The sequence below is a fragment of the Trichechus manatus genome, unplaced genomic scaffold, assembly GCF_000243295.1.
Source record: "Trichechus manatus latirostris isolate Lorelei unplaced genomic scaffold, TriManLat1.0 scaffold00107, whole genome shotgun sequence".
Classification (NCBI taxonomy): domain Eukaryota; kingdom Metazoa; phylum Chordata; class Mammalia; order Sirenia; family Trichechidae; genus Trichechus; species Trichechus manatus.
This window is the reverse complement of record NW_004444043.1, coordinates 9,827,420-9,840,251: the sequence shown is the minus strand read 5'-3', so window position 1 is coordinate 9,840,251 and position 12,832 is coordinate 9,827,420. Positions and strand designations below refer to the sequence as shown.

General features: G+C 42.9%; 1 protein-coding gene across 6 annotated transcripts in view; it reads right to left on the bottom strand.

The window, feature by feature from the left end:
• Positions 1-12,297, bottom strand: part of CEMIP2 (cell migration inducing hyaluronidase 2) — a 98,074-nt gene extending 85,777 nt beyond the window's left edge. For 2 of the 6 annotated variants that reach the window (XR_002825151.1, XM_023737763.1), the window contains exon 1: positions 11,776-12,289. The gene's annotated coding sequence lies outside the window, so the exon portion shown is untranslated. Of the gene's footprint in view, positions 1-9,429 lie in introns of all 6 variants that reach the window. The other 4 variants (XM_023737762.1, XM_023737764.1, XM_012557536.1 and 1 more) reach the window with 3 other exon arrangements.
• Between the last annotated feature and the right edge of the window lie 535 nt (positions 12,298-12,832).

The window sequence follows — 12,832 nt, the reverse complement described above, 5'->3', positions numbered from 1 at the left end:
GATACCAAGTAATAATAGACTGGTTCAAACCTAGGAAGATAGGGATAAATTTCAAAGTAACTACTAAGAAAGTTAATAAACATACTCATCAAAAGAAGAAAAACATGAAGTCTCAGTAAAAATAGAAGAAATGAAAAAAAAATCCACAAACAAAAGGAATTCAGCATAGGAGAGTAAGAGGAACAAAGAAAATGTTAGCACCACAAAAAAAAGCACTAAAAAAAACACCAATAAGCTCACACCTATGAATAATTACACTGAATGTAAACGGCTTACATGCACCCATAAAGAGACAGACAGTGACAGAATGGACAAAAAAACTGGATCTATCAATATGCTGTCTACAAGAGACACATCTTAGAAACAAAGACATAAATTTATTAAAACTCAAAGGATGGAAACAAATATGTCAAGCAAACAGCTACCAAAAAAGAGCAGGAGTGGTAATACTAATCTCAGATAAAATAGACTTTAAAATTAAATTCACCATAAAAGACAAAGAAGGACACTATATCATGATTAAAAGGACAATCCATCATGAAAACATAACCATAACAAACATCTATGCATCCAATGACAGGGCTCCAAAATACATAAAACAAACTCTAACGGCACTGAAAAGACAAATTGATAGTTCTACAATAACAGTAGGAGATTTCAATATAGCAGTCTCAGTAAAGGATAAAACATCTAGAAAGAAACTCAACAAACATACAGAAGAGCTAAAGTGCACAGTCAGACAACTTGACCTCATTGACATATATAGAACACTCCACCCAACAGCTGCAAAGTACACATTCTTTTCCAACGCACATGGAACGTTCTCCAGAATAGACTACATCTTAGGCCGCAAAGCAATCCTCAACAAAATCCAAAACATTGAGATAATACAAAGTATATTCTCTGATCAAATGATCAAGGTAGAAATTAACAATAGGAAGAGCAAGAAAAAAAAATCAATTACATGGAAACTGAATAACACCCTGCTTACAAACCACTGGGTAATAGAAGAAATCAGAGATGGAATCAAAAAATTCCTAGAATCAAATGAGAATGAAAACACATTGTCTTAGTTATCTAGTGCTGCTACAACAGAAATACCACAAGTGGATGGTTTTAATGAAGAGAAGTTTATTTCCTTATAGTCAAAGTAGGCTAAAAGTCCAAATTCAGGGTGTCAGCTCCAGGGGAAGGCTTTTTCTCTCTGTTGGCCTTCTCATCAATGTTCCCCTGGACTAGGAGCTTCTTTGCGCAGGGACCCCAGTCCAAAGGACGCGCTCTGCTCCTGGCACTGCTTTCTTGATGGTATGAGGTCCCCCTGTCTCACTGCTCACTTCTGTCTTTTATATCTCAAGAGATTGCCTCAGGACACAAACCAGTCTTGTAGATCCAGTCCTGCCTTACTAACACAACTGTCACCCATCCTCCCTCATTAACATCATAGAGGCAGGTTTACAACATACAGGAAAATCATACAGTACCAGGAATCATGGCCTAGCCAAACTGATACACACATTTTTGGGGGAACATAATTCAAACCATGACACATATCATACCAAAACTTTGGGACACAGCAAAGGAGTCATCTGAGGACAATTTACAGCAATATATGCACACATTAAAAAAGAAGAAAGGGACAAAATCAAAACATTAGCTACACAACTTGAACAAACAGAAAGGGAACAGCAAAAAAAGTCCACAGCCACCAGAAGAAAGGAAATAATAAAGATCAGAGCATAAATAATAAAGATCAGAGCAGAAACAAATGAAATAGAGAATAGAAAAACAATAGGAAGAATCAACAAAACCAAAAGTTGGTTCTTTGAAAGGATCGACAAAATTGACAAACCACTGGACAAATTAACGGAAGAAAAACAGGACAGGATGCAAACAACTGAAATAAGAAATGAAATGGGGGACATTACAACAGACCAACAGACCCAACTGAAATAAAAGGGATCATAACAGAGCATTATGAAAAACTATACTCTAACAAATTTGAGAACCTAGAGGAAATGGACAAATTTCTAGAAATACACTACCTACTCAAACTAACAGAAAATAATGTTTAAAATCTGAGAAGACCCATAACAAGAGAAGAGATTGAAAACGTAATAAAAAAAAAAAACTTTCAATAAAAAAGAAGCCCTGGCCCAGATGGCTTCACTGGAGAATTCTACCAATCATTCAGAGAAGAGCTTATACCAGTACTACTCAAACTATTTCAGAACATAGAAAAGGAAGTGACACTTACGAATTTATTCTATGAAGCCAGCATAACCCTGACACCAAATCCAGGCAAAGACACCACAAAAAAAGAAAATTACAGATCAATATCTCTCATGAATATAGATGCAAACATTCTCAACAAAATTCAGTCAGTAGAATTCAGCATCATATCAAAAAAATAATACACTACAACCAAGAAGGAGTCATACAAAGTATGTAGGGATGGTTCAACATTAGAAAGTCAATTAACAGAATCTACCACATAAATAAAAGGAAAGAAAAGAATCACATGATCTTCTCAAATGATGCAGAAAAGGCATTCAATAAAGTCAAAAACCCATTCCTGATAAAAACTCTCAATAAAATAGGTATAGAAAGGAAATTTCTCAAAATAATAAAAGGCATCTATGCAAAATCAATGGCCAACATCATTCTTAATGGAGAGGCTGAAAACATTCCCTTAGAGAACAGGAAAAAGGCAAGGATGCCCTTTATCACCACTCCTATTTAACACTGTGCTGGAAGTCCCTAGAGCAATAAAGCAAGAAAAAGAAATAAACGACACTCAAACCAGTAATGAAGAAGTTCAACTGTCCCTACTTGCAGATGATATGATACTATACATAGAAAACCCAAAAGACTCCACAAGAAAATTAACTGAACTAATAGAAAGATTCAGCCAAAGATTAGATAGGCACATAAAACAAAATAACACTAAAAGGCACAACAGCCCAGGGACAAGGACTAGAAGGCAGGAGAGGACAGGAAAGCTGGTAATAGGGAACCCAAGTTCAAGAAGGCAGAGTGTTGCCATGTCGTGGGGTTGTTAACCAATATCGTAAAACAGTATGTGTACTAACTGTTGAATGAGAAACCAGTTTGTTCTGTAAACCTTCATCTAAAGTACAATAAAAAAAAAAAATAACAAAACAATAAAAGCTTATGGGTCTGTATTTAAAGAATTCAGATTAGCAAATTAGCTATAATTTCACTAAATTGCTTATCTCCTTAGCAAATGATGTTGGAATCTCCTATTAAAATTCTGAACCATCCCCCCGAAAAAAAACCAACAAGTGCTTATTAATAATGTCTAATGGCAAAAGTAAGCCAAGTGAACACCTTCCCATTTTAAAGTGAAATAAGTGACCTTGGAGAAACTTTTTTAGTTCGTTCTTATATTCTTGTCATTTACGCAAGGGCCAGGAGGCAAATGTCTGATTGTTTCTGCCACCAAATATACTAATTAATCCTGCCTCTTTTCACCTCTGTTCAATACATCCCTGAGAAGCAATGCTTGACCCTAAAGCCAAGATGGCTGATATGGTGAAAAGGCTAAAGAACATTATCTTGGCCGAGAAGAGAGATGGGTAAGGAGGGAAATATGCAGGACGATGGATGAAGGGGAGAAGGGGGAATAAAGGATCATAATGAAGAATATCTAACACCTTTTCTCTAAACAAAAATAACAAACAACTATCAGTTACATAGGCCTCTAGATGGAAGTCGGAACGTACGGCAATGGGTTTGGTTTGTTTTAGATGGAAGTAAGGAAAGGATAAACAAAGCTGCACGAAGATTGCTCTTGAACCTAGAAAGTTAGAGGAAGAGGGAGTCATTTTACCTACCAGCCCTTCTCTGCTCTTCACTTGTTTCCTTTTATTCCTGTTATTATTCCTTTATCATATATTTCCTGTTATCAGATTCCTGTCTCTCCTTTCTCTGTTCTTTCAAAGAAAAGCTGTTCCTCCTTTTCTGCCCTCCCTCCCAATGCTCCTTGAACAGCCCCCTTTAGCCCTTGTTCTCCAGCAATCACTGGTTGGGAAGATACAAGAGAGGCTTCCAACCTGTCAAGGGTGACGGATGGCCGCGTAGAGGCACACAATGGCAGGCAGCAGGCCTGTCATCAGCCGCGCAGCTGGCCTTGGAGAGAAAGAACCAAAGCCAGAGTCCTGACCCGAGGGAGGCTGATTTAATAAAGGTCACAGCAAAGGGCAGAGCTGCCTGTGGACTGCATTCTTTACAGAATGCCGGAGACAGAGCTTTAAAGAGCTTTTGTGGGACAAAGGCCCACAAAAGTTATGCTGGTAGAATGTTAAAGGTGGAATTATAAAAAACAACAGGCATGTGCTTGATAAACAAGCACAGATGTACCAAAAGTTCATGATGTAATAATATACAGACATCAAAATGCAATGACAATAGGAAACACATATACGAGTATGTTTTGACATGCATTTCAAACTAAGAAATATTCTAGATGAATAATAAGATGCCCAGACTGAGCAATCTAGGGCTACTCAATCTGGCATCACAGCAAAGCTTCTACTAATGGCAAGGCAGGACCAGAACTCAAGTGTACTATTTCTGTTACTTACAAGACATAGCTTACTTTTAATGCAACTTTAACCACTGGGACTAATAAAGTCTTGCCAAATAGGGGACGGGGAACATTATCGAGTGCCTCTTAGGAGGCACGGACTCTGCCAGACAATGGGTTCCCAGTGATGCAAAATATACACATGATCCCTATCTTCAAGGAACTCAAAACCTAGTTTAGGGGGATTAAAAAAATCAGTTGTCATCAAGTTGGCTCTGACTCACGGCGACCCCATGTGTGTCAGAGTAGAATTGTGCCCCATAAAGTTTTCAATAGCTGATTTTTCAGAAGTAAATACCAGGCTGTTCTTCTTAGGTGCCTGTGGGTGTATTCAAACCTTTTGGTTAGTAGCTGAGTGCTTAACCATTTGCACCACCCAAGGACTCCTCTGTTGGGGGGTAGGGGTGGGGAAATGACAGAAATAAACCAATAATTACTATGCATGTTGGGGCAAAGGCACTGGGCAGGTGGGTGTAAAGAAGTGATCACCTGAGTTTATTAAATCCCTGTAACTGAGTTTAAATTTTCTAAAAGCTCTGGCAAATTTACTCAGCCAAATGTGTACCATCCGACCACTCCTGATAACTTCCTTCTTTGGGGTGTATAAACTAAAAATCACCACTGAACTCAGCCTTTGCAATAACAGCACACCATCCAACAATGACCAACATGTCCAGCAGTGACCAACACAAGGAGAAAATGGAGAATCAAGAAGTCATCTGTGTTCTTTGGAAGGCTGGCAGGCAGGGGGTTACCTGCAGCTGAGCTCCTGGCCAAAATACAAAATAGTCATACCCCCTCTGCTCTTGGAATGTTGAGTGTACTAAACGTGCCGTATTACACCTCCTGTTATGGATTGAATTGTGTCCCCCAAAATAATGTGCTGCAATCCTAACCCCTATACCTGTGCATGTAATCCTATTTGTAAACAAAGTTTTCTTTGTTGCGTTAATGAGGCCATATCAGTGCAGGGTATGTCCGAAATCTAGTCTCTTCTGAGTTATAAAAAGAGCAGATCAGACACAGAAGCAAGCACCAAAAGGGGAGACAGACACTATCTGATGATGATGGAGGCAGATGAGTCTACAAGCCCAGAAACTCCAAGGACTGAGGAGAACTCGAAGTTGAAATAGACAAAGAAAGGCCTCCCATTAGAGCTACACTCTGAATTTGGGTTTCTAGCCTCCTGAACTGTAAGAAAAGAAAATGCTGCTCTGTAAAGCCACCTACTTGTATGTGTTACAGCAGCACTAGGAAACTAAGACATCCCCTCAAGATTTTCCCCAATGTTCATCAAGACACAAGGATGCCAGAAAGTCAAAAGGCTGGACTTCCAATAAACAAGTCAGTTACTCAGAGCCCTGGTAATGCAGTGGTTAAGTGCTTGGCTGCTAACCGAAAAGTCAGTGGTTAGAACCCACCAGCTGCTCGGCAGGAGAAAGATGTGGCTGTCTGCTTCCATAAAGATTTACAGCCTTGGAAACCCTATGGGGCAGTTCTACTCTGTCCTATAGGGTCACTATGAGTTAAAATCCACTCCACGGCAATGGGTTTGGTTTGGTTTGAGAGTAGTGGTTTGACTTTGCAGAGCTGAAAAGGGATAGACTATGGCCAACAGCAGCAGTAGGACAGACAAACCGTGGCTGTGTGATGAATTTACGTGCCATGAGCACAAACATGAAGCAAGAAGAAATACTCTAAGGTTAAAGCCAAGCTCAGATAACATGACGAGGCAACTGGGAAGAGTTAGCTATTAGTTGATCATTCACTGCAAAGGGTCGCCATGTGATTAGGACAAAACCCACTGCCGCTTAGTTGATTGCAACTCACAGCGACCCTACAGGACAGAGTAGAACTGCCCCATAGGGTTTCCAAGGAGCAGCTGGTGGATTCGAACTGCCAACCTTTTGGTTAACAGCCAAGCTCTTAACCACTGCACCACTAGGGCTCCATGATAAGAACAGGCAATTTCTAAACCAGAACAGGCATTTGGGAAAGCAGCAATTGTAATTAATCAAAAGACGTCACTAATCATACAAAAGGCATTATTCATCATTTGATTTTTGAGCTATACCTTTATATACATCTTATTTCCTATCAAATGCTAAGCTTCTCAACATTAGTAACACTTGTGTTTGAGTATGCCATAGGCTGGCTGAAGAATGGCTATCAGTAAGCACCTACTGAGCAATCAAAGCCACACCTTTTTCACTAATGAAGTATAATATTTTTAAATCCTCACATAAAATGTTCTTTTATAGTGGTGACACTGGTGGTATCAAAAAACAATGATTCACTTTTCTCATTCCTTCTGAAACAGGAATCAGGCCTATTTGTCTTTGTGCTAAACTAACTTTTTCCAGTCCCCAAAATGTTAATAGTTAATTTTCTAACCTCATTGTATGTGAAAAGCTCTTCATTCTTAAGGGAAGTGAGTCACCATTAGCAGAGACCATTAAGGCAAGAGAAGGCTTGCAGTCTCAGAGGGGCCAGTCAATCATTAGCTAAGAGCCCCCAAACCGGTAACAATTTCACTCTTAGGAGGGACTTAGTAATCAGATCTGACCAGGACACCTAGCTTATGGTGAATTCGTACGTTTTAATATAATTACATCATACTCAACAGTCAATAAGGACAACTCTTTTTTCCAGTGGCTCAATATGAATTGTCTTAAATTGCAACAATGTCCCAATCACACTTCCAAACAGTGCAAAAGCCATTTTTTAATATATTAAAGCTAGGACTGCCATAACCTCTCTTAAGTAAACTCTTCACAATAAAAAATTTTCATCCCACGCTGCCTAATTTTTATTTATTGTCCAAACTAAAGTGGAGCTCTGATACCATAAAGGTAAAAAGTCACGCACTCTTCAACACGTAATGAAAACAAGGGTCTTGTTACAAATCTGGCTACAAGGTTTCTCTGATGACAGTAATTTCAAAGCAGATTGGTCTAATAAATCAAAGGACTAATTTGTCAGGAGATAGAATTTCTGGGTTCTGAGACCTAAACAGTTTCCCAGACTGTTTGACTTTTTTTAAAAAAAGACTCTTTAATAAAGGCCCTGTGCCTTGTTCATCTTTGTATGGATCACAGCAACCAGCACAGTGCCTTGCAAATACTAGGAATGCAATCAAATATTTGCTGAACACACTACCTAACAACCAACATTAAAGGCTTCACAAAGCGAGGCCAGGGAAAACAAAAGAACATGCAAACATATTTCTAGAATGCTTTTATCCCATGATTTAACAACACAAATCGGAAAACCATTTCCAGAAACTTGCTTCTTTTTAAAAATGCACACTTGAACAGTATTCTACATTTGCATACTGTTAATGGAAAATGCAAGTAAAGCTGGTATTATTTTTACACTTAGTTCCTTCTTTGACAGAGATTTACTACAAGTACTGTCACTCCACTATGCACACCATATCGTATGTCAATGCTATGAAATGAAAAAGAAGATACAGTATCTGCTCAAAACTTAGGTGCAATGGGTTTCTAGCCCAAATGCAAATTATTCGACCATTAAAACATTAAAATAATTACATTGCTAATGAAGCTAAATAGCAACAAATTAGATTTTTTTGGGGGGGAGCGCTGACTGGATTTAGGGACAAAGGGGTTCTTGTCCCTGCTCAGCCATTAATTTACTATCTGACCTTATCTAATTAGTCAGCCTCTCTGGGTCTCAACTTCCTTGTTTCCATAGTATTTTTAAGGTCTCTTCTAACTACATGCTAAGACTAAGTCACGAAAAAAAGTCACATTTAACTTGATAGCTTTAAATATCTGAGTCTGAATTTCTATTAAAGGCAATGTATTAAAATGTCAGATGAACTGAAGTCCATTACGAGTGGAGAATTAAAGCAAGTATTGCTTACAGATTCAAATTTCGCCTAGACAGCAGCTGCTGCTGAGAGAATAGTCTATCTTTAACAGTAGAAAATTACACTTCTTTACAAACGGAGACAAGTAGTAAGGGTGATTTTCATGATCTCAAAAATGCAGATACGCAGCCTTTCTTTTCTTTTTTCTCCTTTTTTTCATATTTATTTTGCTTGGATGGAGGAAAGCAGAAGGGCTCGCTAGGCTTGGGAAGCAGAAAGATGAGTATGGAAGTTATTGTACAAACCCAGACAGGCCCCTCTCAATTGATGTACCGTATTAGACGGTCGGTCCATTCTTCTAAGAAACGGCACAACCCAAATGAAATGAGGTTTCCTGTGGCTGGGATGGGAAAAAGCCTGGACGAGCGAGGAATGCCATATAACAATAGCAACCTGAAGTCTGAAGACTGATACTCAAGATAGGATTCAGAACACTCTGGAAAGGGGCAGAAAAATAGCAATCTGTGACTGAGACCAGTTCAGTTACACTGTGGTTTTTTTTTCAGTGAAACTATAGCTTTAATAAAACATGTTTTGAAAGTACCTTCTGATACCAAACAGCACTAGCATAGCACTTTATCATATACATAGCAAATTTAATATCATTTAATCCTCAAAAAATCACCATGAAGTATTTTCAAACCCATTTAACAGACGAAAAAACAATGTGAGAGGCATTAGGGGACTTGCCCAATAGCAGTTAGTAAGTGTCGAAGCATTCCTTTTAAACCCAATCTGACCTCAAGTCTTTCAGTCTTTACTTTTCAAAGTGGTACCCTGATACCAGTTTTCAGCCCATACTATTTCCTGTTTTGTCTGATTTAAGACATTTTATTTTTCAAACCTCCCCTCCCTCCCCCCGCCCCAGGTCTGATCTTCCTCTGGGTTATCAAAGCATTCTGTACACTATTCTCCCAGACACACTTACTGGGTCTTCTAATTGTTGGTGTCCTTGTCTCCCTCGCTAGACCGAATTCTTCAATGGTAGAGACTGTGTCTTACTCATCTTTCTAGATGGAAGCCACCACACAGGGATCAGTGGACACTCCAGCTGCACTCTATCCCAATGCCCTCTGGCTACCACCAAGTACACTCCACAGAATGGGTGTGGAGATTGCTTCCAGGGGGTCTGGCACACAATAGGAAATTAACAATTGTTAGTTGAATGGAAGGTGGACAGGTGGATGAAGCAATACTCATAAATATCTTAGAGCACTTTACACCGTACACATTTACATGTAATATCCTATAAAGAGTGTAAAACTGTGAATTTGATACTGTTAAGTGTTCTCTTTCTGAAATGTGGTTATCTTTCTCAATTTCAGCAACTTGCCCAGAGGCACAGAGCTAGTAAGTAGTAGTACCTTTCAGCTTCAGAAATGGTCCACAACACTACATTACCCTCTTGCTTTATCTTCTCTTCATTTCCAAGGTAGCTGTTGAGGACGGACTTGATTATGGCTGTTAGAATATGAATGAGGTGTTGTCCCACTCTGGTTTCCTGTTGTGACATCCAAGACTTCTTAAAATGTTTGTGTCACAGGAACCTTTACTCAAACTGTGATAAAGGAAATCTTGACAAACACCATGTAAGAATGTGCAGATTCTACTCCTGTCCACACACAGATTAGCTAGTCCTAGGCTTATTCTCTCATTCACAAGCTGATAAAGCAGAACAAGTGATGACTCAATTCACTCCTAACCTTAATTTTCTGAGCCTGTAAACACTCATCCATCAGATTTCTGAATTGCAAGACAGAAGTCAGACTTCCAGTTCCACCCATTCACTCGCACTGATCCTCTGGGCCAGGTACACGGAGAACTGCAGGAAGGGAGTGATTTCAGTATTAAGAAAAAAGCACCATGAAGTGCTACCCAGTATATGTAAGCAGAGGAAGCCCCGACTACACATTCTTCTGCTTTGCCCAGAAATGCAAACTCAGAAGAACTCCGTGAACAGGCAATCAAAGGCACACAACCAGAGTTGACGCCCAGCCCAATTTTGAAAATAGCAAGCTTCCTTCAAGGGTCAAGCAAACATTAATAGCTCCATTCTAGCCCACCAAAGAATCTTAAGGCTAAATATTTTAAATGCGTTTCTCTTTAACACAGAGCCATTTCTAACAGGTACGGCTGGCTGCCCTGGGGATTCGCACCACCCTCAGCTCAGGTGAAACCCCGCCCCCCTTCTCCATATTCGTCGCACTATATGGTTTTGTGTGTGTGTGTGTGTTTTTTTATACTGGGAAAAGCTCAGAAAATGATATGTGCACACTCTAAGCACGTGCAACTGTGCAGCATCGCATCACACTGTCACACTGAAACACGGAGCGTGAACGCAAGGCAGTTCTTAAAATTATTAGACACTATGCTTAACCCCCACTGCTGATGAAAGGAGATATATATCAAAGTCTGTTTTTCTAACCTTATGCGGAGAATTTAAGTGAGCGGTTTCCGCCCCACGGCGAGGTCAGTTGACACCTATCAACCCGCAGCAGAGAGCAACCAGGGAAGCCGGGACCTCAGTTTTATTGCTAGAGGGACAGCAACTAGTATTAACTGCGGCACTTTGGGTCCTCACAGTGCGGGACCCCTTCCTTTGCCAGGACCTCTCAACTCTGCAGAGGAACCCTGTGAGCGGGGTCCCGTGCTAAGGTTATTGCCCAATTTTACAGAAGGCTGCGCGCGATTTTAAAGCCTTACCTTAACTAACAGGAGGCGAGTGGGGGTGGGGAGAACCACCAAGCCAGGGGAATAGTAAAGAGACAAAGATCACCCCAAAGCATACGCGCGCGCGCAATGAAGCCGAGACTGCAACGCACATTCCATCAGCCTTTCACTGTTGTCTGCTTCCTGTGGGGGTTATTCCCCACCCCAGCTCTCTGCAGAAAGTTTAAGGCTGTTCACACCGACTTTCAAAGGTCCATTGTTCCCTTCCCCATAAAATGTAATGAAAAGAAAGAAATCAAGACGGGGTTCCCAAGGACTCTTTCTTATGTAGAGGATTTACTCCGGGGGAGTCCGGTTACTCCTAATCCAGAGAGGAGAGAGACTGGGAAAGGAGGAGCGCAGGAGGCGAGGGAGCCGGAGGTGCCGCAGGGGGCGGGAGGATGTTTTCCATTTCAGTAGAAACGTCCAACACCAGAGCGGGCCAGGCGCCGGGAGCCGGGAAGGTGCCCGAGACCAGTGTCCCAGGCTGCGCCCCGCGCCCTGTAGCGGCCCCTTCGAGCACGAGGGAGGTGGGGCGGGGAGCGAACGACCCCTTGCTGCTTACCTTCCCCTCCCCCGCTTAGCGTCGGTTAACTCAGGTGCCTACACAGAGATCCAAAGAGACAGAGCCGAGCTCCTGGCGTCCCCGGGTCCGAATCCCCTCTCCATGGCCAGGGAGCCCCCAGAGCCTCTACGCTGGCCGCCGCTGCTGCTTTTACGCAACTGGCAGCCGCTGCCTCTGCCTGGAGGTGAAATCCTCTCCTCCCGGGAGTGACGCGCACTTCCCTCCGCCTCCGCCTCCGCCTCCTCCAGCCCGGAGCCTCCGGGGCAGGGGCCTCGGCTCTCTCAATCCCGGAGCTGCGGCTGGGCTTTCTCCGCTCCTCTCCCTCCGGGAGGAAGAAGAGGAGAATTGCGGCCGCTGTGGTGCAGGCCCGAGCGTCCCCGCGATAGTGGGGGAAGGAAGAGGCAGCGCCGGGCAAAGCGTGGTCCCAGGGGTCGCGCTAGACTCTAATCGGCGAGCGCCGCGGCTCGCTGAGGTCGCACTCAGCCTCTGCCGGCCGGAGAAGCGGCCCGGCTCTGCTGGGCCAAGAGCTACGGAGTGGGCGGGCGGGCGGGAGGGAAGCCGAGGGAGAGGAGGAGCCTGCGGCCGGAGAAGGCGGTGGCAGCGCAGGGCTCCGCCCGCTGCCCCGTTCGGAGCGAGCTTGGGACGCGGGCGCCCAGCGCCGCTCGCTGCAGCGCCCAGGAACAGCGCCAGAGCGCACAGCCGGCGGTGCAGGACTCCCAATCAGCGCTCCCGGCTGCAGCTGCAGGGCCCCTACCTGCGCCTGGCTGGGCATGAGCCTAAGCCTCCAGCAACCCCGGTTGAGCCTAGCCCTGCGCCCCCATCAGGCCAAGCTGAGCCTGACCCTCCGTCCGCATCATCCCAGGCTGAGCCTGACCCTCCGTTGGCATCAACCCAGGCTGAGCCTGACCCTCTGCCCGTATCACTCCAGGCTGAGCTTGACCCTCGGTCCTCATCAGCCCAGGTGAGCCTGACCCTCCGTCCTCATCAATCCAGGTGAGCCTGACACTGCGCCCCCATCACCCCAGGCTGAGCCTGACCCTCCGTCCTCATCAATCCA